The sequence below is a fragment of the Oreochromis niloticus genome, linkage group LG4 (assembly GCF_001858045.2).
Source record: "Oreochromis niloticus isolate F11D_XX linkage group LG4, O_niloticus_UMD_NMBU, whole genome shotgun sequence".
Taxonomy (NCBI): Eukaryota; Metazoa; Chordata; class Actinopteri; order Cichliformes; family Cichlidae; genus Oreochromis; species Oreochromis niloticus.
In genome coordinates, this window is record NC_031969.2 from 8,472,263 (window position 1) to 8,500,050 (window position 27,788).

Sequence of the window (27,788 nt, forward strand, 5' to 3'; positions counted from 1 at the left end):
GATATAGGATAAAGAGTTCAGTCATTAGGGAAGGGCTGAGAGTAGAGCCAAGAGCTCCACATTGAAAGGAGCCAGTTGAGGTGATTCAGGTCTCTGACAAGGATGCTGGGAGGAGGCCCGCAGGGTACACGAGGACATGCTGAAGAGATTAGATCTTTCGGCTGGCCTGGGAAACATTCTGTGTTCTCGGATAAGCTGGAGGAGATCTGCAACACACCAGATTATATTTACGGTGATGATGCTGATTAGATTCACTTGTATACTACCTTTCATACTAGCTTTATAGTCTCTAGGGGCTGGAGATCAGCCATATAGCTCGTGACAGATTCTGTCTTGTTCAATTCAATTTTCAATTCAATTCAATTCAATTCAATTCAATTTTATTTATATAGCGCCAAATCACAACAAAAGTCGCCTCAAGGCGCTTTATATTGTACAGTATACTCTATAATAACAGATACAGAGAAAAACCCAACAATCATATGACTCCCTATGAGCAAGCACTTTGGCGACAGTGGGAAGGAAAAACTCCCTTTTAACAGGAAGAAACCTCCGGCAGAACCAGGCTCAGGGAGGGGCGGCCATCTGCTGCAACCAGTTATGTTAGAGAAGGAAAACAGGATAAAGACATGCTGTGGAAGAGAGAGAGAGATTAATAACAGATATGATTCGATGCAGAGAGGTCTATTAACACATAGTGAGTGAGAAAGGTGACTGGAAAGGAAAAACTCAATGCATCATGGGAATCCCCGGCAGCCTACGTCTATTGCAGCATAACTAAGGGAGGATTCAGGGTCACCTGGTCCAGCCCTAACGATATGCTTTAGCAAAAAGGAAAGTTTTAAGCCTAATCTTGAAAGTAGAGATAGTGTCTGTCTCTTGAATCCAAACTGGAAGTTGGTTCCACAGAAGAGGGGCCTGAAAACTGAAGGCTCTGCCTCCCATTCTACTTTTAAATACTCTAGGAACAGCAAGTAGGCCTGCAGTGTGAGAGCGAAGTGCTCTAATAGGGTGATATGGTACTACAAGGTCATAAAGATAAGATGGGGCCTGATTATTTAAGACCTTGTATGTGAGGAGCAGGATTTTGAATTCAATTCTGGATTTAACAGGAAGCCAATGAAGGGAAGCCAAAACAGGAGAAATATGCTCTCTCTTTCTAGTCCCTGTCAGTACTCTTGCTGCAGCATTTTGGATTAGCTGAAGGCTTTTCAGTGAGTTTTTAGGACATCCTGATAATAGTGAATTACAGTAGTCCAGCCTGGAAGTAATAAATGCATGAACTAGTTTTTCAGCATCACTCTGAGACAGGATATTTCTAATTTTAGAGATGCTGTGCAAATGGAAGAAAGAAGTCTTACATATTTGTTTAATATGTGCGTTGAAGGACATGTCCTGGTCAAAAATGACTCCAAGGTTCCTCACAGCATTACTGGAGGCCAAGGTAATGCCATCCAGAGTAAGAATCTGGTTAGATACCATATTTCTAAGATTTTCAGGGCTGAGTACAATAACCTCAGTTTTATCTGAATTAAGAAGCAGAAAGTTAGTGGCCATCCAGGTCTTTATGTCTTTAAGACATTCCTGCAGTTTAACTAATTGGTGTGTGTTACCTGGCTTCATGGATAGATAGAGCTGCGTGTCATCTGCATAGCAGTGAAAATTTATGCTATATCTTCTAATGATACTGCCTAAGGGAAGCATGTATAATGTAAATAGAATTGGTCCTAGCACTGAACCCTGTGGAACTCCATAATTGACCTTAGTGGGTGAAGAGGACTCTCCATTTACATGTACAAATTGGAGTCTATTAGATAGATATGATACAAACCACTGCAGTGCAGTACCTGTAATACCTACAGCATGTTCTAATCGCTCTAATAGGATATTATGGTCGACAGTATCGAACGCAGCACTGAGGTCTAGCAGGACAAGCACAGAGATGAGTCCACTGTCAGAGGCCATAAGAAGATCATTTGTAACCTTCACTAAAGCTGTTTCTGTGCTGTGATGAGCTCTGAAACCTGACTGAAACTCTTCAAATAAGCCATTCCTCTGCAGATGATCTGTTAGCTGTTTGACAACTACTCTTTCAAGGATGTTTGATATGAAAGGAAGGTTGGAGATTGGCCTATAATTAGCTAAGACAGCTGGGTCTAGAGATGGCTTTTTAAGTAAAGGTTTAACTACAGCCAGCTTGAAGGCCTGTGGTACATAGCCGATTATCAGAGATAGGTTGATCATATTTAAGATTGAAGCATTAATTAATGGCAGGACTTCTTTGAGCAGTTTTGTAGGAATGGGGTCTAAAAGACACGTTGATGGTTTGGAGGAATTAATTATTGAAGTTAACTCAGAAAGATCAATTGGAGAAAAAGAGTCTAACTTAACATCGATGGTACTAAAAGTAGCTGTAGATAATATTACATCTGTGGGATGATTATTGGTAATTTTTTCTCTAATGATAAAAATTTTATTTGTGAAGAAGTTCATGAAGTCATTACTAGTTAGCGTTAAAGGGATTGTTGGCTCAGTAGAGCTCTGACTTTTTGTCAGCCTGGCTACAGTGCTGAAGAGAAACCTGGGGTTGTTCTTATTTTCTTCAATCAGTGACGAATAGTAAGATGTTCTGGCTTTGCGGAGGGCTTTCTTATAAAGCAGCAAACTATTTCTCCAGGCTAAATGATGATCCTCTAAATTTGTGACACACCATTTCCTCTCCAGCTTACGAGTCATCTGCTTTAGGCTACGTGTTTGAGAATTATACCACGGAGTCAGGTACTTCAGATTTGAGGCTTTAGTTTTCACAGGAGCTACAGTATCCAGAGTCGTACGTAGTGAGGAGGTAAAATTATTAACAAGATAATCGACCTCTGTTGGAGTAGCGTTCAGATAGCTGCTCTGCTCTATGTTGGTACAGGGCATTGAAGATGATAACAGTGGGTGGATTATATTCTTAAACTTAGTTACAGCACTTTCAGAAAGACATCTACTTTGATAAAGTCTACTCTCCACTGCTGTGTAATCAATTATTGTAAATGTAAATGTTATCAGGAAATGATCAGACAGCAGAGGGTTTTCAGGAAACACTGTTAAATGTTCAGTTTCTATGCCATATGTTAAAACAAGAGTGTGGTTAAAGTGGTGGGTGGGTTCTTTTACATTTTGAGAGAAGCCAATTGAGTCTAATAACAGATTAAATGCGATGTTGAGGCTGTCATTTTTAGCATCTACATGGATGTTAAAATCACCCACAATACTTATTTTATCTGAGCTGAGCACTAAATCAGATAAAAAGTCTGAGAAATCAGAGAGAAACTCTGTGTAAGGCCCAGGTGGACGATAGATGATAAGAAGTAAGACTGGTTTCTGAGTTTTACAGCTGGGGTGGACGAGGCTAAGCATCAGGCTTTCAAATGAATTAAAAGTCTGTCTTGGTCTTTGGTTGATTAATAGGCTGGTGTGAAAAATTGCTGCCACACCGCCCCCTCGGCCTGTGCTTCGAGGTTTCTGGTAGTTAGAATGACTCGGGGGTGTTGATTCATTTAAACTAACATACTCATCCTGCTGCAACCAGGTTTCTGTAAGGCAGAGTAAATCGATTTGTTAATCAATTATTAAGTCATGTACTAACAGAGACTTGGAGGAGAGAGACCTAATATTTAATAATCCACATTTCACTGTTTTACTCTTTGGTTCAGATGTGGATACTGTATTGTTCTTTCTTTCTGGTTTTTAGTTTGTTTTTTGTCTGTTTGGGAGCTGACACAGTCTCTATGGAAATGGGTTTTTGGGGGGGGTAGCAGGAGGAGAGAAGCTGCAGAGAGGCGTGTAAGACTGCAACTCTGCTTCCTGGTCCCAACTCTGGATAGTCATATTTTGGGGGGTTTAATAAACTTGTCCATATTTCTAGAAATGAGAGCTGCTCCATCCAAAGTGGGATGGATGCCGTCTCTCCTAACAAGACCAGGTTTCCTCCAGGTTTACTCTCAGATTGTTTGGGTCAATGTCCTGTTGAAAAATAAATGACACAAACCAGATGGGATGGCATGTCGCTGCAGGATGCTGTGGTAGCCATGCTGATTCAGTGTGCCTTTAGTTTTGAATAAATCCACAGTAGTGAACCCTGACAAGGCACACCTGTGAAGTGAAAACCATTTTAGGGGACGACATCATGAAGCTCATTGAGATAAGGCCGAGGGTTTGTAGCGCTGTCAACAAAGCAAAGGGTGGCTACTTTGAGGGCTCTAAAATATGAGACATATTTAGAGTTATCAATTTTTCCTGTGCTAAGATAAGATAAACCTTTATTAGTCCCACACCTGGGAAATTTGTTGTGTCACAGTAGAAAGTGGACAGGGCAAAGTTACGGCAGCAAAAATCAAGAAAAACAATGGAATAGAATAAAATAAAAGAATAACCTACTATATAAAATAGAACAAAACACTATGTTGTCAGAAAAATTACACTTAGTGGTATTGCACATGTGTGTGTGTGTGTGTGGGTGGGTGTGTCTGTCTGCACGTGCTTGGTCAACTGCAAAGTCTTTGTTGTGGAGTCTGACAGCCGATGGAAGGAAAGACCTGCAGAATCTCTCCGTCCCACAGAGTGGGTGCTGCAGCCTGCCACTGAAGGAGCTGCTCAGTGCTCTATATCTATATCTATATCTATATAGATATAGATATATGCTTACTAGAAAAGTGCAACTGAACAAACATGACAGAAAAATAGCTGAGGCTGCATCCTCTGCATATATTTCAAGCAGCTCCTGCCTGTGGATTGCTAGATGATTACACCAAATGTGGTTGAATGACATCAGACAAAGCCTTTCTTATTTCAGCTTGCGCAGATAAAGAAAGTTTCTAATTTTCTCTAATTTCATGTTTGCTCAGTAATTAGAGTTGCTGATTACCCAGCGTGGGCCAAAAACTTAGTTACACTTAAATGTAGTTAAATGCCTCTGCTGTAGAAAAACTTCCCTTTCCTTTTTCAGCTAAAGAAAAGTCATAAACCACAAAGGCGAGAGCTGCTGTGAACAACCAGTAAACCCCATGGAATCAGACCTGCAAAACATTTTGGAAATTTGCAAGCTGTGGCCTGGGCATTTCCTCAGGAAACTGTGGCAGGGAGCCTGAGGGGTGGGCCATTTTTGCTGTTTTGTGGTTTTACACAATGCATGCGTCTACAGCGTGTATTTCTGTAAGTGAGGAAATAGATGCTAAATACAAATCTAGACCACACTGGGGTTTACTTTTTTTTGTATTTGTTTTGGGGTTTTTTTAACAAAAAAGTGTCTGTTTTGTACTTTTAAATACACACCTTTTAACTTCTCTTGTCAAACGTCACCTCTGAGGAACCTCAAAACAGGAATTTAGGACTTTCACACATCCCTCAGACCAAGCACATCTTATACAATCTGTTACACCATTCAATCTATTTTAGGTGGTGAAATGAGCTTCCCATTTTTATTTGTCTTCCTTCACCAAGGGGCACAGCAGCTTCATAAATGAGAAACAGGGGAAGAGCACCATAACTTCTTTAATCGCCACACACATATACACACAGAGGCCTACACACACACACAAAACTGCACACACTTTTTTAGTACCAGACAGGCTCCACTGATTGCCAATGAGTCACAAACGGTGCCACAGTGAGCACAGACAATAGCACAGTTACAATTACTGGACAGAAATGTGTAATGGCAGGCGCACCTGCAAAAAGCAAAGAGCCATGTGAACCAGGCCACTGCCAGAAAACAAAGAGGGGATTTGTTCTTTTTTTTCACTCTTCTATCTTTTCTTTGTTCCAGTAAAAAACAAAAACAAGAGCGTTTCGGCGTTGGGTGAAACATTGACACTGTGCAGCAGCTGTGGCGCAGATCGGCTCTGACCTACACATAAACCTGCACGTTTAGATTTCAACTCTAACCACAATTCTCTGTCATCCTGCATCGTCCCTGTTATGTAGGACACATGCAGCATTAACTAACTAATGCTTCCACTTTCGCACACTGAATCAGAGAGTGAAGAAAAAAAGAAGAGGTAGAAAAACACTAGTGAGCGCTATCAAGGATTCAGTGACACAGGTTAGACGAGTTCGAGGCGGATGACTCAGGGCTATCAACAGATTAAGAGTTCATTTTAAAGTCATCATCGCAGCAATTTACTAAATCCGTACAAACCTGATGCTTTCTTTACATTTCTTGAGTTTAAAGTTAATCTACATCTAAAAATAACAAACCATTTGCAGTAAATTGTGCTTTCCTGCTCATTAAAAAAAAAGCACTGTTATAACAGGCTATACTGCTTTATGGAGCTTAGGGGAAGCCCTTTCGTAAGTTTTGGAGGCCAGCGGCTGAGTAACAATGATCGAGCTTGACAGGCCTCTCGGGAGTGTTTCTGGGTGGGGCAGATGTATGGTTTTTGCACAGCACGAAGCATCACACTTAGTCCAACACTCAGATTCACAGTTGTGTTTAATAAAAAAAAAAGTGTGAACGCTTTTTTGCATGCAGCAAATTCTGTATTAATGCAACACTTAACACCAGGCCTGTTTCTAGGTCATGAGGTTTATTTACCAGAATTAAGTATATGGGCTTCTTACGCAGAAAATTAAAAAAGAACTGTTAAGATAAAGTTTGTCTTACTTAGGATATGAGCCAAAACAATAGAATGGGAACACATAAGCGTGAGACTATCTTACAGAGTTAAAAAGCTTTCACTTTATTTCACTGTTAGATGTGCCAGCGTGGCCAGTATGTAGGACATATGTATGTTCTCAAATGGCAAATGTAGTTTGTAGATCAGCAGCAGCGTTATCAGTTGAAAGTTTCCTGTTGTTTTCTCCCTTTTGATGTATTTGCTCTGTGCCATTCATGTTTGAGCTTCATTGTCCTGCAGTTAACGTGCTGCGTGTTCTTTTGATGAGATGTTTTGACCTAAATAGATTGTTGTGAAGTCGTTCTTAGGTATCCGAGCAGTAGCAAAGTCATCTCTTACCGGCTGATTGCCACTAAAGAAAACTGGCATTTTAAAAATGAAAATTAGTTTTCGTTTAGTTGTTGTTGTTGTTCTTCTTCTTCTTCTTTATGTGTGTGTGTGTGTGTGTGTGTGTGTGTTTTCTGGAACTCAATTTAAAACACATAATTTTTTTTTAAACAGACTGATACTAAAAGAAGCTACAACTCTTACTGCTAATTCACCATCCACAACATTCAGTAAAGCTCATTTTATAAAATAAAAATAAAACTAACCCTCAGTTAGTTCTTTAGCTAACAATGTCTTTGTAAATAGAAAATGTTCACTTTCCTTTTAAGTGAAAGGACAAGAACAAGGACTAGCTGATGTTTTTCTCGAATGCAACACTATGTTAAATGTCTAAAAAAACCCAACTAGCTTAGAGCTGCTAACATTGCTATAAGCCCAGACAGCATCAAGGATAAACTTTTCCTGCTTCTAGGTAAATAATACACAGCTACTTTAAGTGTGTGTGTCTGTTTTAAGAGAAACATAATCTGGATTCTCCCCCCAAAAAATGTTATTTTATGATAAACTACTTAACCTTGGAAGTAAAGTGTTGATTTTTAAGCTAGTTAGCTTGAGATGCTAAAGCTTTTTTTTTACTTTTATCAATTTCTCACACTTTTGCTCGTGTTTGTCTTGTTTTAGAGGAGTTAAAAAAACAAAACATGTTCTTATATCTTACAAATTACACCTCACAAGAAACCTGTCATTTGAACTGGTTATTGTCTGACTAGTTAAAAGATATTAAGCTAATGCAACTTTTGAGATTAACGTGAACTTGAAATGGTAGCATCTCTTCTGAAGTAACCAGCTGTAAGTGTGTTAATTTTCTTCTGACTGGCAGCTTTGGCGAAACTAAAAGCTAGCCGTCGCGGTTTTCTGGGCTGTGTCAAAGATATCGTTCTCATCACTTAACACCAGCGTTCGGAGCCTTGCTTATAACTCGAAGATGCTTCTTTAGACCTGAAGTACACAACTCTTTACAGCTAAGATGACAGAGAGGGTTATTCCTAACACTCTCAGTGCTCATCAGAACAGAGGTTTAGCAAACAGTCAGCAAATGTCATCACTGCACATAACTGTAGATTTTTATTTAGTTGTCAATATTCTATATGAACAAATGCATGACAATAGCACGCTGACTAACAAAGCAGCATAGTTAGTCATTTGACAGCCTAAATATCTCCCATAAAGCTCAGTGGTTACAAGAAGACACAACCTGAGAGAACTGTACCCTCCTCCACGTTTTCTCAGGCTGCCATCAAAGCTATTTAAAGGTTCCCACACACAGTGCAGTCCTGGCTTTCTTTGGCCTCCTCAAACACAGCTCGCCTTTCTATTCTTACTCTGCTGTTAGGTTGTAACTCTTCATTCGCCTCACAGGGTGAAGTTAAAGTTAAAACAAACAAACAAAGGGCACCTCGTGACCTTTTTTACTGGCATTTCTCAACAGAAAAATGTGTTTTAGTTGATGCTTGATTCATTTCTGACTTCTCAGAGAAGTCCAGTGGCTGACTCAAATTTGGGTATAACAACATGAATGCAGTTCAGAGAATTCATGAATTTCTAGTCTTAAAACTGTTTGTTCTTGTTTTGTTTAACATATATATGTCTGTAGAAATTCCAAAACTTGTAAACATCTTTTCCTTCTGTCACATTGTCTGTCCTGTGCACAGCTGGAGCCTCCGTGTCTGTTTTCATTGTGTCGGAGAATTCCAGTGTTGAGGCTACGAGTGCGCTTTTCCTGGCTCTGCACGCCTTCCTCCTGAAGAATCGGAGAGGGTACCAAGCGTCATTCCGCCACCAGTGCACTCCACTCTAAGGTGGGTGTGCCTGTTTTATTTTCCCATGACATCACTGTTTTTTTGGTTTTTTTTGCTGTTGATGTGCTGTTTTGAAACACTGTGCATGTCTGGACAACAAGTTACCTCCCTGAAGGAAATATGGCCGTACTCCAGGACTATATATTACTTGCAAATGGCAAATCTGCATGCATGTTTATTTGTAAAAAAGTCCTTATGCAGGCATGAAACTCTGATATCAGGGGTCTACATCTATGGTTTGCAGCACTCTATTTTTGTATACAAAAACCTCACGTTTATTTTACCACTCAAAAAAGTTTCCCATGATCACTCAGGTTGTGTTTCTCTTTTGATGCCTTTCGTTTCAGTAGGCATTAAAAACATTTTCACCAAAAGACCAAACTTGTCCCTTCCGGTGCTATCCATCGGTCTGTGTCGAGAACAGCAGCAGACAGTAATGGGTGGTTAACCACATAAGGGTTCACACTTTGCAGTAAATTGCTGTAAATCAGCAGACCTTAGAATTACCCACTCAGTACAACTTAAATCAAATATAATGATTCAGAGGACACATATTTAACCTTCCAGAGCCATGCACACACCACCCCCACCTCTCCTTTAACTCTTTTGCTATTTTTCCAACTAATTATGACTAAAACGCTCCTTTCCTTGGGATTTTGGAAACGGTCCAATGGGATTTTTACAAGTCCCCATGAAAGACGAGAAGTGAAATGAAAAGGAAGTAACACAACTTGCCATGCATTTTGACAGGAAGTCATTATTTACTAGTTTTGGTCTGCGTGTGTGGGGGGTAGGAATGACGTGGGTGTCACTTAACCCACTTGATTTTACTGCTGATACATTTGATCTTAAAAAAAATCCCCTTGTAATAGACGCTGCTTCCACGGTAGAGGAGCTCTTTCTCTTTCTCTCTTCTCCCTCTTGCAAAGACGACTGGCTGCTGGCCTGATGGACATAATGGAGAGCAAACACCGGCCAAATCCCCTTACACAATGTTGAAATTCCCTCATGTGTTTGCGGTATTAACCAGAGTCACTTGAAATGCAATTAAGACTGCATTGTTTCACAGAGTGTTTCCACTGGCATGCCTTGTGTGTCTAGACACAGAGATACAGCTATCTAAATTACTGCCTGATTTCTTGTGAAGAAGAGAGTGGGATTCCTGAGCCCTATTGTTTTGGAGGGCAGTCCAAGGCCTTGATGTGGGCTCTGGGAGCAGATAAAATACCTAGAGACGGATGTCTGTGTGCTCATTTATTGAAAGCAGTTAAGGAAACATATGGGCTCTCTGACCACCGATGAGCGCCCATCGTTTCCTCTGATTGCACAGGAAACGGGGCCGGGACATACTGTAAGAGCTGCTTATTCAAAATTCACGAGTGCTATTCGGCACTGTGACTGACAGGAGTCTGGGTGCGCGTGCAGAAGCCACAGAGGCAGGGAGTGTAAACAGTTTGGAAGTCTGCGGCCTGAGGTCAACCGGGATCAAGGCGAGTCCTCAAAAAGCCCGTAAACAGTCAGGGTAGGTTTATTTTCAGTTTGTGTCCAAACAACGAATGACGCGGCAGCTGGGAAACCGAATTTGATTCATCATCCGTGTGACGCAGTGAGACGCTTGAGCTTGAGAGGGGACAGAACTAAGAATAGGGGCCCGACAAAAGCGCATCATCCAAGAAAACAACCCGAAAAACACCCACAGCTTGTTTGTTTATTGAGTAAAATAGCAGCTTAATCTTTCTCACGGAGGAAGCGCTCATTCTTATCATCACTCTATCAGCTGATCGTTAAGCATCTATGGAGAGGAAAGGGATCTCCTTTGCACTTTCACACCTTAAATTAAATCAGAAAGCTTTTGAAGACTCGTGGCCAAACCGGGAGTGAGAAAAAACGAGCCTGGCTGCCCTTGTACCCATTACCCCACGCCTCCCACACACATACACTCATAGCCCCTTATCACAGTTTGTCATCGAACACTCATATCCTCACATTGTCCCAGAGGAAAGCTGACCTCCCAGCTGTAGATATAAACTCGATCTAGCCCTCGTGTTCCCCCTCATCCTCCTCCTCCCTCTAATGAAGAACAGCCACAGGGTGACAGGGCATGAACGCTGCACTCTGAGGCAAAAAGCTGTTTTCGGCCTCTAAAAAGTGGGCTTTCCAAAGATCTTAAAAAAAGAGCTAGCCCCCCCAACCCAAGCTGATGTTTTCCTCAGACTTGGGATGCAGCTGTGGCCTTGCGTGACGTCCACGAGGAGGGGATCGACGGGAAGGTTGTGAGGTCAGCAGAGGGCGTTCGCATAGGCACGGGCCCAAGTCTGGAGAAAACACTCCTCTTGTCACCACGGAGATGGAGCGCGAGACTCAGCTCTTTCTTTTCTTTCACTATCTGTGTGGTTTCACTCGATGTGTTTGGCTTCACTGCTTTTGTTCTTTTGCTCGAAAGTTTAGTGTGAGCTATCCGTAATCCATCACCACTGCTTTTATCGACAGATGTGATTGTTCACAGATTAAAGCAACGCTGCGAGCGGCTCATAATGAGCTCATATTCAGTTCAGTGATATCCGAGGGCAGTGATATCAGTGTGTTAGTTCACACCATACTTCTTTTTTATTTACTTTTATTTGTGATCGCGGCATTCGAGGTGAGAGCAGATGCTTGTATTCCTCCTAGTTGAGTCTTAAAAAGAGCGCGTGTGCATTTGTGTGTTTAAATACACCACACACACGCACTTGCTTATTTACGACTAAGTTTGCTTGTTAAGACAGTTAGTCGTCTTCGCTCTAGCTTTACACCATAAACACACCATGCCCTGCAAACCCTGCTGAGTCCTGTGGTAAGCATTGTGGTAAGTGTGGGGCCAGCTGGCAAGGCTATCACGTGGGCATCTTTTGCTGGAATCATATTTAGGTCATTTCTTGGTAACAGCTGATAGCTGACACCCCTCATGTTTATTTTCATTTGACTTATTAGTGCCACATATATCTGATATTGTAGATATCGGTGTGGTACAATGGTTTCTTGAGCCCCTAGATTCTGGTGTTGTAGAGATGCGGACCATGGCGTGCACATAAATGCAGGAAGTAGTATACAAGCATTAAATGTGAGTATATGTTGGGACTGAATTTAACTGAGGGTATGATAGAAAGAAAAGACACAGAACAGACATAAAAAAGGACAATTTGTTTAAAAAAACATTACAAATGTGTATAAATACTATAGGGAGAGGGAATGTAGCCCTAGTTGCCCATATTATATACTTCCTTTAAACTGGAATTTTGAATGAAATGTTTTGGTTTCTCTTTTTAAAGTTATTTAATACAGTTTTCTATAAAACTGGATATTGTTCAGATAATTTAATGAAATATCAGAGTTAGGTTGATTTGGTCAATTATTTATACCCATAACCTATTTTTCAGCTGTTGTTGACCAGTATTTTTAGGTACTGCAGCTTCATTTATATCAACAGTTCGGCTCCTTTCCTGCTCACATGCACAAAGGTCATATCTTTTAGGCTGTCATGTGACAGTTAAATGGAAAGATTGTTATTAATGCCTCCCTAAAAAGGAAACTTTTAAAATTCTCACGGAAACGCTGTGATAATAGTAAAATATTTGTTTAAATGACAGCATCCTTCTAAGTTTTTTTTTTTTTTGGTAGGTACATTTTGCATCTCTATCACATGCAGGCATTCACGCTGTTTTGCAAAGAGCGCAGTCATAAGAATACATTTACTTTGCATGTGAGAGTTTGTGTGTTTGTTTGTGTTTGTGTTCAAAACGTGTCTGTGCAGGACGGGCAGACTGTGGGTTCGCAGCTTTCTTGTGAACCACTCGTCCAATAGTGTGAGTTACCGTTTGTCACAGGAAATGAAAGGCAAAAAAAATAAAAAAAAAATAAACAAAAAAATCATAGTGTGAATTTTAAAAAATGTCCTAACTACACAATTCTTTTTTCACAGGCTTTGAAAGGCCTGTTTGACTGCGAGGATTCGGTTTAGGGTTAAAATCATAATTACGTCTTGGCATGATTAGTGGAAGGGTTTTAGGACTTAGCTGTAAGCTGGTTGGTAGAGTTTAGAGGTAACAGACTTTGGGAAAACACTGGAACCACAGTAGAGCTTTAGCCAAAATGTGAGAACCGCTTGTTGAGAAGACCTTAAATTTAGTAAACCGGGTACAGGTACGAGCACGCAGGGCTGAGGTTCTCTTAATTTACTGTAAACCTGTATTTTTCATTTCTTCTGGAGAGACTCCACAGACCTGGTGATTCCTGATAAGATAAGTCATCTAGCTGCAAACAAGTTTTGTTTCTCTTCCAGCAGGGCGTCTGCATCTTCACTATCACTCCTCTTGTCTTGTATCATAGTTTCCCACAGATCGTGGGACTTAACAGGACTCTGTGCTTGCTAAATATGGGGATTACATTCTAAAGTAAACCGTGGTTGATTAATGCTCAGTGGAAGGCCGAGAGATTACCAAGGCCGCTATCTACGAGGAAAACAATGAGATAACGACGCACAAAGAACAAGAAACAGAGCAATGGTGTGAATGGTGTCAAAAAGATATGCGCGCACTTACTTACTGCCTGTAGTTATTTTTTTTCTCAAGTGATGTAAGACCTGGCCTCGCTCTGTATTTGGATTCCCATCATCATAGTTGTGATATTAACAGACCCGATGTTTCCTCTTTATAAGAAAATGCATTTTGGGGAATAGCTGATGCCTGTGAGATGTTAATACAGCAGACTGTGGGAACCTGTGTGTGCCTGAATCATAGCATTATGATATTAGACATCAACAGCTGAGTAATAAGTGACAGCTAAGACGTGGCAGACGTGGCCCTGTAGAAAAATGTCCTTGTGTGAACTACTCACACCCCAGTAAGATTCCTAAAACTGAGAGTTAAAAACAGCTGTACTGTATTCAGAGTTGTCTTGCAGAAACTGTGGGGCCATGAGCAGCACGAGGTGGGGTATGACCCAGATTTATGCTTCAGCTTCAATCACATGTCGACTTTCAGCCACAATTCTCAGATTCAGAAATACAGACAGTGTGCCACTTTGCTTTGCGGTTTGCTTCTGAAGGTGGCAAGGCTGTCGCCCAGTCTTGTTTTTACTCTTAAGTATCTCCGTTTAACTTTTTTTTTTCCATTTCATACTTTCTCTTTGTGCGCGTTCGCACCTGCTGTTGTGTGAATGCTCTGTGGTTTTCAGAACAAGACGAAGAAGAGACGCTAGAATGCAGGATGCAGGAAATTTCCACAAGCTGATTAAATATTCTCACATCATTGTCGTGTGCCTTCCTTTTCCCTTCCATGAAGCTGTATAGTGTATATCCCAGACAGTCAATTGGGAGTTGGGTGGTTTTTTTTAAGTGTTTTTTGGAGACTATTTCAGGGTTTCCTATTTTGTTTTGCAATTCTGCAGTAGATAGAGTGGGAGGGAGGTGGGGGGTTGCTGTGGCATGATTGTTTGTGCTGGATATTTGAATAAATTTCAGACAAAACCAGAGAGAGAGCAGAGAAGGGGTTAATCCATGTCCAGAAGTGAACATGCCAAATCTTATCCCTAAGCAAATAATTCAACAGCATAAATTTAGGCCTCAACAAAGGCCTCAGTCAAAATCTATATGACTGTAAAGCTGATTTGGAGCCAAAAATGATTTTTTATAATATACAATAAGCTATCAAAACATTGCGAATGTATGATTAATTAACACAGTGTTTCTATCTGCTAACAATTCAATAATAACAGCAGTTTCTAACAGTTCACATTACTTGTTTGTTAGGAGACATTTGTTTCCAGATAAACACAAGTTCAATAGTTACACTTTTTCTTTAAGTCATCTTGTGGGTTTGAGCTTTTTTACAGCTTTACTGTTGATATTGTGTCTGCTGCTTGGTTTAAAGCCAAAATTCAATCCAAATGTTTTCATTAAAAAGGTATAAAAAGCATAAAAACTCAAAACTGCGGTGGCCCTAAGAGGTCAAAAACACTGCAACTTAAGAAAAAGAAATTAGAAAGAGACAGAAATAGAAAACTGAATAAAACACAACAGAAATACAAAAAACAAACAAACAAAAAAACTGAGACACACTTAAAAGTAGCAGAGAATTATATATATAATATTATGATTATTAATATAATACTGTAGATGCAGTTTTGCTGTTCCACAGCTATTACCTCACCAAGTACACTTCAGTTGAGGTTTGTTTGTTTATTTCCATTTTGTGTTATTAATTTTATTCAACTTTCATTTTGCAGTGTTTTTCTATTTTCTGCCGTTTGACCTTTCGGGGCAAAACAAAATAGAGTCACGGGGAACTACAGAACTGACTGATCATTTTCTGTAGGCTTACTGAGAAGCTGAGAAAGTTGCCCCTTTCTCAATATTCACAGTCACAGTCAGTGCATGCCCACTGATTAGCACTACTTTAATGTTAAACAAAAGACAAAGAAAACAACAGTATACAGTTTATCTGGCCATATCTGGTAAATAAGCCCATTACAGACATCATTTCATATGTGACTCATATGTGAATGAGCTCTGCAGCAACTCTCGCTTCTCTCTCGTCTGATCAGCTCGGTTCTTAATTTGGAACAATATTAAAGTATTTATCTATTAGGCATTTTTGACATTTCCAGGAAGAGAGCTCACTGTCCCTGAGCCTGTGTGCAAGAGGCAGCTGTTGCAACACTGTGCAGCACAGACACGCATACACACACAGAGACACACACACATAGACCACTCTTTCTCACCAACATGCTATCTTTGCCAGTAAGTCTATTTTGCTGCACTTTTGAGAACCTTATGAGAACAAGTCCACATATCAACCAAACTTTACATGAATAAGGTCATCTCCGCTGGAAGAAAAGAATGGCAGACACAATCTGTCGGCTTCATCTGCAAATCATTAACCTCTTTTTCTTTTCTTTTTTTTAAACATCAGTGGTTCCAGCATTGGGTCCCATAGGTCTGATATGCCAGTGCTAAGCTGGCACTGAATCAGCCCCTTTATAATAGAAATACATGGAAATATATGGCACCTCTTTTTGTGGAAAAGAGGGAACAGAGATGCTGTTCTTGTGAGCCATAGAAATGCATGCCTTACTAACTTCCAACAAAACAAGTATTTTACATTTTTGACACAACCATGTACCGCAGCTGTGTCGAACACTGTCACTGGGATGTCTGAATACAAACAAAGGACATTTATGTATAACTGACCTATGTCTGGTTGACAAAATGCCCCCATAGAAAAGAAAACAACTGTCTGTCTCAAAAGGGCTTTAGTGGTTATGCCACCACGCCTGAAGGTGAAAACCCCTGCATTTGGTATGGTAATCTGCCCCGTGAGCAGTGGCTGAATCAGTCACTCTGAGCTAAACAGAAACTCTGCGACCCTTATTGGACTTTTGATGTAAAGGTTGTCTCCCATGGGAAAAACTGCTTCACAGAGCAAGCTGCATGCTAAAAGGTACATGTTTTATCAGCTCTAGTGATAACAACACTACAGCTCATACATGATTATCTCAAGGGGAGATTGTTGTTTTAAGCTCGGCTTCACTGTAGTTTCTAGTTGCTGCGTACCAAAAGGCTCTGAAAGAGTCCAGATTCTTGGGAGTCTGAATGGTTGGCCGGGGAGCATCATAGCGCCAATAACTGAAAGCAGGACTGATGGCTGATTTAGACTTCTGCGGTGAGTCTTTGTAGAGTGTACTACATAATCTAAACGCTGGGACTTTTTTCCCTCCTTGGTCCCCTCTCTTTGTTGTGGTCAGACTTTTTTTCTTTGTTTTTCAGAGCCAAACATATTTGTCCCTCAAGTTTTTCCACTTTCTTTGCACATTCCCTCACGTCCATTCCCATAGTTTCGGCAATCTCCCTCCAGGAATTTGCTGACATTTGGGAGTCCTCATATTGAGGCGATGAGTGTTATTCTCTCACTGATAAATTCACAAACTACAGCAACAAAGTAGCTAAGAATGTGAAGGAGGAATGAAGAGTACTGAACGGGCCAATTGCAACAGTTACCAGCTGCTTCAAAGCAACACGTAGTTATGCTTCCAGGGATGTGCATGTGAGGTCAGTTCTTCACAAGGGTTTGTGGTTACGAGGTGGGCAGGGCATAGATTTAACACAGAAGTATAAATTCCCTTGTGAGCTGTCTGCCAGTCGCTGTGCTGACATTGTGCACAACTCTACAGTCCAGTATTGTTTTAACTCCCCTAAAGCCTCATGAACCCAAACTTCAGACTTCCAGCAGATGTTCAGTACTACATGTATTCCACTAGTGAATCTATTATTGTTTTTTTTTCCTCCCTCCTTGGTTCCCTGCCTTCATGGGGCAGCTCGACTAAAGAAGGCCCTGGGCTGTTTGTTTTACGCTGAAGCCTGTTTTTAAAAAGTTCCTGAATGCTGGCTGGGAAATGGAGAGGCAGGAAGAGAGCAGGAAAAAGAGCCAAGAAGAGAAGAAAAAGACTTTTTAAAAAGTACGACAAAAAGTAAGAGAGGATGCCAAAGAACGCTTGCGAGAGATATTGCTCATGTCACCGGTTTTGGCCTCCCCTTGTCTCTGTAACGTATTTCTTGCGGTTCAGAAGGTGAAAGGGAATTGAACTCGAAGGCTCAAAAGTTTGCTTTGACCCTGCCCCGGTGTCACCAGTTTATCGCTTTTGATGATTTCCATGAGTCCAGATGGAAGACAGTGACGATATCCGTCTGTGTCAAAGTAAGGAGGAGACCGCGGGGGGATTCAGGATGGAGGCCTGGGGATTTTGATGAGCTTTCCTTTATGAGAAATGTGGAGTTCTGCCAGGGGATGTGAGGGACTCAGAAGGGGGCCTGTGAACTCAACCGCTTCGCTGCTGTGACTTAAGAAGGGGGTTGTGTGAAACGGGTGCCTCCCTCACTCGTGGTTGTGCGTGGGAGGGAGGTCACGGACCCACCCTCCCTGTAGAGAGCGCGGGCTGATGAGGGGAAAATAACAGGGTGAAGTGGCCTGAGGGGAACGCTGTAGTGGCACCCTCTAATCACAGCCGCCTCACTCACATATGGATGAAGAAAATATACGTTGTGCAGGGTCAAACAAAGAAACACACGCACAGAGCAGATTCTTTTATAGTCAAGACATATAAGTGAGTAGCGCGGAAAAACACACACACACACTGGGTGTTGTTAAAGCTATAAAAGTTCAACTAAAGTACAATTCTTTTGACCTTTTGGCACAAGAAGTTGCATCAATGACCAATAAGTTTTGCAAGTACCGATCTTTGAGAGAACAGAAAATTGGAGGCATAGATAGGAAAATTGCTCATGAATAATAAACTGAATTAAACAAAATAGGAAGAAGATCATAAAACACTGTGGCTGATGACGTGGCTAACTAGCGTGTTAGCTCACTGGATAACCTTGGTTTAAAAGGTGTATTCTTGCATTTCTTATTTTCTGACATAAAAACGCTTTTGATATGTAGATGGTAATATCAAACATGGCTAAAATTTCAAATAATGATGTCACTTTGTGAACAAATAATCCTTGTGAAACAAAAGCTCAGATTTCACTCAGTTTGGTCTACGGGAGACGATATTCCTAATGAGCTCATTTCAAGCACATAGCTGTTGCTTTAAGCAAATCCCCACCCAGCTGGTGTTCAAACCTTCAGTTTTGGGAGTGGCAGCCAATCAAAAGAAAGGTATTGAACATCAAAGCACTTGCAAAAAGATGAAGCTTAGTATAAGATAAACAAAGATTACTTGGAAGTGTGAATCATGCCGATCTACTTGAGATCAAGGATAAAAATATGTACAGGACCATGCAAAAGTCTGGAGCCACTCCTCCATCTTTATATTTAGTTTTTCTAAGGAGGTTCTTTTCATTTTCTTAAAAGAAGACATGAGCAATAGTTTTCCAGGCTTTCTGGAGAAAGTTTTTCTTTGGATATTTGGCCACTTTTTCCTTGTACCTGACCATTTTCAGAGGAGTGGGTTTTTGTTTGTTTAACCACGTAACACTCACCTGTGAATCAATCAAACATCGAAATGCACCTAAGGAATGAATCAGTGTTGTGTCTACCCATAACAGACAACTTATCTTTAGACATTTTTGAGTAAACTAGACGGGTAGAGGACAAAAGTACGGTACTGTGTCTGTAAACAATCATAATGTGTGATCTATTCCTGTGGCACACAGGAAACCTCACTGGCTGAATTTGCACCGTTTCAACTACACGTCATTGAACATAACCTTTAAATAGACCAGTGGGATTTGATTTATAGCCCAACAGACTCCAGACAGATTTGCTTTATCTGAACTTCTTGTCTGTTTTACTTCCATTTCACATGACTCTTTTCAGAAAGTCGGGGGCTTAAAAAGATGAAAAAAGAGACTTCACAAAGCTTAAATTGCACAAAAGAAAGAATTCAGTAGAGTATTTGTCGATCCCATGTAGCTGGTGCGGTGTGTCAGGGATTTTGGTATCGTGTGATGGAGACTTGGCTGCCAAGCACAGAAACGGCAGAAGGGCTAAAAACTCTTTCGTTACACATGTGCGTATGGTCCCATGTGTGACGAACAGATGAAAAACTGGTGGTTTTGTTTGAACGGCGTAGCTTGAATTAATACGTGCTGTTCTCCAGTCACAGCTGAGAGCCGGTCTGTGGCCGCTTGCGCAGGCCGAACAGCTTCACACATTGCACTATTCATCATCTCCTTCAGGAAGATTTATTTCCACTCAGTTCCCATCTGACATCTTTATTGTCAACATTTGTTCCCGCTGTTAACATGTTCAGTGACTTTGGCGTTTGTGTGTACGTGAGTGTGTTTAAGTCCAGCATGATCAGATCAGAGGGAGGTCCAGGCTGTCGGCTGGATCTCACCTCTGGCTCACAGGGAACAGGGGGATGACCCCTTTACTCAATGTCTTTATTGTGCGGCGTAGGCTTTAGGGCTACATTGGGCGATTAAAACAGCAAATGAGACACGTGTGAACACAATCACAGTTAAAGATGGACATTTATTCATACCACTGCCTTTACCAGTTGTGTTTTTAGTCATTTTTTACTGATGCCCTTGTTGATTCCTTAATCCGTTTGGGGAAAAAACTAAACGTTCACAGGATTTGAGTCTGAGAGCTACATTTAGTTGTTGTCACTATCACTGAGTCTGAGCACATATTGTTGCTTATGACTCAGGTGTGCGAAATTGCCACTGCAGCCATTTGACGTCAACTGTTTTTCAATGTGGTTACACCAAAAACACATGCCAGCATCGATAAAAGGAATGAATAAGCCTGGGGGGTATATAATTTTAATGGATTTCGCAATTTCAAATCAGTTGCCAGGTCCCAACCCTAATCACAATAAAATATCTGAGTGTCAGAGATCTGTGTGAAAAATAAAGACAGTTTCTTCAAGAAGTAGGACCAAATGGTTTTGGTACCATTGTCATTAAAACCAAACAGAGAAGAAAACCACTATATAAATGCCAGTCCATTTGCCATTTGTGGCTCTTTCATCATCATAAAAATAGCGTGTGTTATATAAATGATGAACATATTAACAACAGCAGCAGCATATAGATGTAATCTAAAAGAAACGTGGTGCAATAAATATTAGTTTGCGGAAGCAAAACCGTGATGTCTGCAGTTATTTAGCCATAAATTAAAGTGATACAGAGAGTGAAACTACAGGAGGAGCTGGATTAACCCTTATGGACAAAGAAAATAATTCATCCTCTTAGATTAATAAAGAAACTCCCAGCCTATCTAAGCTACCATAGGACGAGAGGCAGGGTATACGCTAGACAGGTACACCAGTGTGTTACAAGGATACAGATAACCATCCAAACTCACAGCCAATAAGAATCACCAATTAATGGGGAAATAAAAGCATTTTAATTGGTTTGGCAACGGTTGACTGGCCACAGTGTTGTCGCCAGTCAACCGGCATCCTCTATCCCATATAGCAGACAGGTCTGGCCCGCATCTGGTATCAAGCCTGTACTGCTGGCTGACTTCTGGCATGATAAGACTTATGTCAACCAGATATGGTAAATGGCCTGTATTTATATAGCGCTTTTCTAGTCCCTGAGGACCCCAAAGCGCTTTACATATCCAGTCATTCACCCATTCACACACACATTCACACACTGGTGATGGCAAGCTACGTTGTAGCCACAGCCACCCTGGGGCGCACTGACAGAGGCGAGGCTGCCGGACACTAGTGCCACCGGGCCCTCTGACCACCACCAGTTGGCAACGGGTGAAGTGTCTTGCCCAAGGACACACGACCGAGACTGTCCAAGCCGGGGCTCGAACCGGTAACCTTCCGATTACCGGTGTGGGCCAGATCCGGGCCATACCAATTTTGCTATGTTGGAATGTATCACATTTATTTGATTGCAGAACCAAACGTTTCCTGAGCTTCGATCAGATTGTTGAGCTATATAATTTGCAGCACAGTCAGTTCTGGAGATTTGTCCAAATGCGCAGCTCTTTATCGAAATGGCTGGGAAGCCCCATGAGTTGTTCTGCGGGCAGCCCTGTGGAAGCACTGCTTTCAAGATCGCCCTTTGGTAAAGGTATTACCTCTAAGATCTACCATTTACTGCAAGATCAGTTAGCTGACCCTCTTTCCAAAGTTAAAGGTTGCTGTGCCCAAGATCTGGTAGCGGACATATCTCAAGGTGAATGGGAGTCATGTCTTCATAATATTAATACCATGTATAAGGAAATAGGCAGCAGATTTATCCAGTTAAAAATAATCCACAGGTGGCATCAAACACCACAACAATTGCACAAATGCAACTTGATTCCTATGGACAATTGCTGGAGATGTGATGTCCATGGTGCCTCGATTCTGCATATTCTATGGAGCTGTCCGGCACTTTGGGACTGGTGGGAAAATATCATGGAGGTCATTTTCAGTGTTCTGAAAAGAAGATATCGTATCTCACCAAAACTGTCCGTGCTTGGTATAACCACAGGACCTTCTGACTGCGACTTCTCCCCCCATTATAAAAAATGGATCATCCTGGCCCTTACTACGGTTAAACAGGTGTTGCTAAGACACTGGTGGGAAAAGCACCTCCCTCCCTATGAAGAATGGTTAACGACAATGGTTAAACTGGCATCCTACGAAAAAGTGACTTGTGGTCTATTAGACAAACTTTATCAGTATAACTGTATTTGGTAACTACATGTCTCTGGACTTGAATTAGGTTGAGGTGAATTGAACTGAATTCTGGAAGAAAGCCGGAGTACCTGGACAGAAGCCACACAGACATTATATGTATATAATAATCTTTTTGGAGGCAGGGTTTCTCACACGAGAAGACATTTTTCTAGTACTAGTTTGGGTTTGCCATCACTTGTAAATGTGGACTGACTCAAACCTTTCGTCTTGCCAGCTAGCTGGCGGGCAACGCAGCAGGAGTTGTTTGTCACACCCTAAAAAAGGTGACTGATTTCATGACAGATTTGATGTGTCACAATCACATCAGAGTTTACATTGGTCCTGAAGATAACACGGGAGAAGCTTACAGTCCTGTTTTCTGTGGTTCACAAAATCTACTTTAAACATTATCAGTAATATCGTTCTCACTTTGTCCTGGACGTCACCCCCGTCCTCCGAATTCCTCCTGACTCCAGTGTAAAATTATCAGATGAAGCCAATAGCAATAAAGATTTTCTCCTTAAAAACAGGAATCTGTTTGACCATTTCACAGCTTGAAAGGCAAAGTTAGAAAACATAAACATTCCTCTGTTTCATACTTGTTTTTCTTGGCTGGTCGGTTTGTTGGACCGGCAACAATAAGCACAGACACCAGAGCCTTTGGGAAAAACACTTGCTGTAATTGGCATATCTTTAGTCTTTTTTATAGCTCACCATTTTTTCCCACACACACACCAAACGAAATGCATTCCATCTTTAAAGCCTACAGTCAATAAGCTGTCTTGGCTGCTCATAAATTGTTTTCACTCTAGCTAAAGACAGCTGTTGTTTCTGAGGAAGCTGGTTAACAATATTTAGTACTTATGCCAACACACAGGACTTGTCAGAACGTGCTTGCCCTTTGTTACACTTTCTCTTTGGGATTCCAACGTCACAATGACAAAGAGATACACCCACGGGCATCAGTCATAGCTGTTATTTAATCACTGACGAAGGAATTTGTCAAGCTTTTCTGACCAGGTTTTCAGGTCCCCCAATTCTCATGGCAGCTGTTTGTGCAAATGCCTGTGTGTATGTTTATAGGGTGTCTACGTGAGCAGTCACATGCTTGCATTTTGGTCTGTGTGGGGGGCTGAGTAGGCAGGTGACCTGGATTTCCCATCACTGGACACTTATCCCCAGGAAAGAGAAAGGGAAGCTGCAATGGGTCCGTCAGCAGAGATCCCCTCATTGATCATTGGCACCGTGACACACTGCAAGCACACATCAAGTGATTTGTTGGCTAACACTGCTCGAGACACCTTGGTAAGGGTTCACACGCCATTTAAAAGAGACGACTTTCATGGTGTCACTCCTGCACACCAAAAGATTAAAATAAACACATAACATTTCACTAGAGTTTAATGGACTTGCGTATAACAAAGATAAGTGGGCTTTTAAGCTTTGGATGGTGAAAAGCAGGAGTTTTGACTTTGGGTGGTGTCACAAAATCAAAAACATCAATTTCTGAAAAATACAAGCACAACAATCGAATCAACGACACAGAAGGACTGTCTGTTCCAAAATGATCTTACTACTTACCCTACCAATAGAAGAATACCTTAGTATCCATGTTTCTGTTTATATTTTTGAACATTACACAAATCCAGAGGTGGGTAAAACCACCTTTAGCAGCAATAACTTTAAGCAATGGTTTTCTGTGTGACTCTCATATGGTTGTTTGCTCTTTTTTTAAAAGATTCCTTCAGTTCATTGAGGTTTGTGGACATTTTCTTTAATGCACACCTCTCTTATGGTTCCACATTTATAATGACTTGAGGTCTGCAGTTTGACTGGCTCAGTAGACACCTTGATCATTTTTTAGCAATTGCCAAGCGTTAACTTTTGGACAGACTCTAGGTCATTGGTCAGCTCATTGACTTTAAGGGGCTCAGGTCCTGTGGTTGCAAAACAAACCCAAGTCATCATCCCTCTTGCTGCCTCATGCTTGGCAGTTGGTATGAGGTGTTTGTGCTAATATGCTGTGTTTGTGGTGCGTTATGGCCAAACTCTCCACTTTGGTCTCGTCTGTCCAATAGACATTGTTCCAGAAGTTCAGTTCGGTTCAATCCAATTTTATGTATATAGCACCAAATCACAACAACAATCACCTTAAGGTCCTTTAAAGACCCTACAAGTAATACAGAGAAGACCCCTACAATCAGGCGACCCCCTTTTAGCAAGCACTTGGCGACAGTGGGAGGGAAAAAATCCCTTTAACAGAAAGAAACCTCTTGCAGAACCAGACTCAATGAGAGGCAGTCATCTGACCATGACCAGCTGGGGGTGAGGGGAGGATAACAGGAAAAAGACATACTGTGGAAGAGAGGCAGACATTAATGATAATTAATGATTAACTGCAGAGAGGTGTGTAAGCAGGTGTGACGTGTAACTATCAATTTTCTCAAAAGGTTTTAGGTCTAATCTTAAAAGTAGGGCTGTCAATGTTAGCGCGTCATCACGATTAATGCAAAATTTTTAACGCAATTAACCCGTCTGGAGCACAGAATGACTCAAAATCCCTGAAATGTCAATGCATTTCGGGCAGTTTGTCCAAAGTTTGTCCGTTCTGCACTCCAGATGGTTAAATGCATTAAAAATTTGAATCGCATTGTGATGACGTGTTAACGTTGGCAGCCCTACTTAAAAGTAGAGAAGTTGTCTGTCTCCTGAGTCAATACTGAAGTGCTGTGGTTTATTCTGATTCAAACCTTTAGAATTCAAATTCTTTGCAAACCTGGGCTGTTTCCTCCTGGGAAACAAGCCATACATGAAACAAGCCATACTTGTTTAGTCTTTTTCCATTTGCATTGTCATGACATTTAATATCTAACAGGCTGACAGATGACTGTAGAGTCTGAGATATCGCTCTTGGGTTCTTTGCAGTCTCTCTCAGCATTGCGTGGTCTACCATTGGGGTCATTTTGCTGGGACATCCACTCCTGGAAAGACTGTGGCAATGTGTTAACACACACCTGAATTGTGCTGCTTTTATTGAGGTGCTGACATTTGTTGATGGCTAATTAATGGAGAAAATCAGATGATCAGCAGCTGGCTGCTACTTACCATCTTAATTCCTACAGAATCAGTACGGGTGTATTTAGTTTTTCACAGGACTGGACAGAGTCTTGCAAAAGCTTCAGTTTTTTATGATTCTGCATTCAGTGCTTGTCCGTGTAAACAGGATTAACAGTTTGCCTTAGCATACTTATAACACACCTTAGCTACAATTAGCTGACGTAGCTAACTTGTGTAATATCAGCTAGGTATAAAACATCTTAACAAAGCTTAGCATTCAGCTGATAAATGTGACAGTCACACTCAGAAATCATTTGGCCTGTTTTTGTCTGCAGCTGCCTGAAATGTAGGACTTGTTATGGTAAATCCAACCGTTGTCACAAAGCTTGTATGAAGCTTGTGAGGCCACTGCTATTAAATCAGAGCAAGGTGATCTTCCATTAGCTTTTTCTGCCAAATGCTGGTAAACTTAACAAAAGACTTAAGTCTTACATCATCCGTGCAATGTGTAGTGTTGTACTGCGCATCTAGATCGGCATTATTCAACAGACAGCTGAATGAAAACTAGAACCAAATGTCGTTTGTAATCCCACGTCTCCTACACGTTTCCAAAGCAAATGGTCCCATTCCAACAAAAATAACATGCTCAACACATTAGGTTTGAAAAACCAGTGGGCACAACTTGGAACAGAGGCCCTGTATCTCAATCCATCCACACCTGTGTTTTAGTGGCAGCGCTGTTGCTGTCCAAGGATGTCAGAAAGGTCACAGGCTTGAAAAGAGAGCCCAGCTGGGTTTGCTGATGTGACTCCGATGGAAGAATGTGTCTGTCAGCGTTGAACTTGTCCAGTGGGATTCACCCCTGGAATGTGTTTAGTGTCACGGCTGAAGGTTTTAGGTTTTGGCTTTGGTGCCTGTCTAAAACCACTCCCGCAACGTGCGTATCAGTCTCTGGACTTGTAGCTGGAGAAGTTATAAAAATATGATGGCTGATTTCAGAAATGGTTGATATAAAAAAGTATGCTGTTGTTTTAATCTTTAATGTTCTGTAGGAGTTCATGACAAGAATGCACAAGTGTTCACGGTTTCTCTGTCAGAGGGGTGTTGATGGATTACGAGGAGAGGAGTCTGTGTTTGAGGCCCTCAGAGTAGCAGCCTGACTTCTAAATACACATCTGAGCCACCAGGGGTCATGACCCCAGGGTGTGCAGGGACCAGTTGCTGTGCAGGGCCTCTTCATGCACAGTGGAGCAAGTGGGGGTGAGTGCGTGTTCTTAAACCACTTGCTTCAGGTGTCAGAGAATAATTTACACTCGTGCTTTCATGTCACACCAAGAGCTCTGGCATATGCTACATTTCCTTTTTTAGAAAGAGTGTTACTGTCGCACATAATATGTTATTTAAAAGGATAGAAACCTCAAAATTAGTATAAAGTACATGGGGTTTTAGAGCTCTGATTGGAGAACTCTTTTTAAGTTCCCTTTTTCCTTTTCTGTTCACCGCAGCTGTTTGGAAAATCTTTGCCCTGTGAGTAAATGGAGAAATCTGGCTGTGCCGAGTTTCAGTGTAAGCAAACCATCTCACGCTTGTGTTTTTCAAGGATTAGCAAAACCAGGTGGTCTGCTCCCACCAACCTCTGAGATTTCTCACATCCCGTCTTCGGAAAACCTCATGAAAGAAAGTGTGCGGCTGCAGCTTGGCCGAGCGTGTTTATACACTGGATTCTGAAGTATCATTGCCCAGGCTCTCTGCCATCTGCCCGCTTACATCACGCATCCCTCCAGCCGAGATGTTGTCTTTTTGTTTTATTTCTCAGGAGATTTTTATCCAAGCAAACTCTCTTCATACCACATTCATATTTTTTTCTCAGTGAAACAAATCCGTGTCCCTTTCAGACAAGTACAAACATGTTGCCAAGGCAGTGCCAGTCCAAATGATGACAGTTAAAGATTAGCATCCCATCTGAGGCTGAAACAGGAAGTGAAAGAGTTCAAGCAGAGCAGTAATGTGTTGTATATTTTTTGCATTGCTGCTGTAGGTCTTAAACTGTGCCAGAGTATCTCTCTCCATCATCCACTTGAGACTATGAAGGCAGCCAAGCAGGCAGGCGGGACAAACCCAGCAAAAGCTCTCCTGTGACTTCTCATTACAGTCTAATAGCTTGCTAGCTGCTCCAGCCAGCATCCTGACCTCTGACTATCACTCAACATGGTACCTGCTGAGCCTTAAAGCACTACATCTACATTCTTTCCATCCTTGGGCCTCTCCGCACAGCGGCTCAGGGGCGAACACTACACTTCAGACAAACCGCTACTGTCAGACTCAATAAAAAATAATGTAGGAAATGTCAACCCTGTCTTCCACAGGCATTTGGCCGGGCACAGCAGTTTTCTGAGTCAAAGAATACCAGAAGAACACTTAGTTCACTTAGTTTAGCAGAGTGCTGATGCATTCTGACACTCTGACCGAGGTGCAGCGCGTTACTCCGTCTTACATGGCACACGCTTCACTCGACAGCACGATGAAAGAATTCCCACACCACTTGACTGCCGTGCAGTCCAAATGTGGCCCTAAATGTAAACAGAGAAATAAATGTAGAATTGCATGAAGGTCTTGTGGCAACCCAGTTTCAGACGACTGGAACTTGATGTAAAACATTTCTGGTGTAACAGCGCCCTCTATTGGAAATGTCAAGAAACTCCATCAATCTCTT

The 27,788-nt window shown here is 41.5% G+C and overlaps 1 long non-coding RNA gene across 9 annotated transcripts in view; it reads left to right on the forward strand.

Moving 5' to 3' along the window:
- LOC102080390 (uncharacterized) overlaps positions 1 to 27,788 on the forward strand; it is a 64,670-nt gene that overhangs the window by 8,601 nt on the left and 28,281 nt on the right. For 8 of the 9 annotated variants that reach the window (XR_003219891.1, XR_003219887.1, XR_003219890.1 and 5 more), the window contains one exon: positions 8,702 to 8,848. This is a non-coding gene — a long non-coding RNA (uncharacterized LOC102080390). Of the gene's footprint in view, positions 1 to 7,390; positions 7,462 to 8,701; positions 8,849 to 27,788 lie in introns of those variants that run through there. The other variant, XR_003219889.1, reaches the window with a different exon arrangement.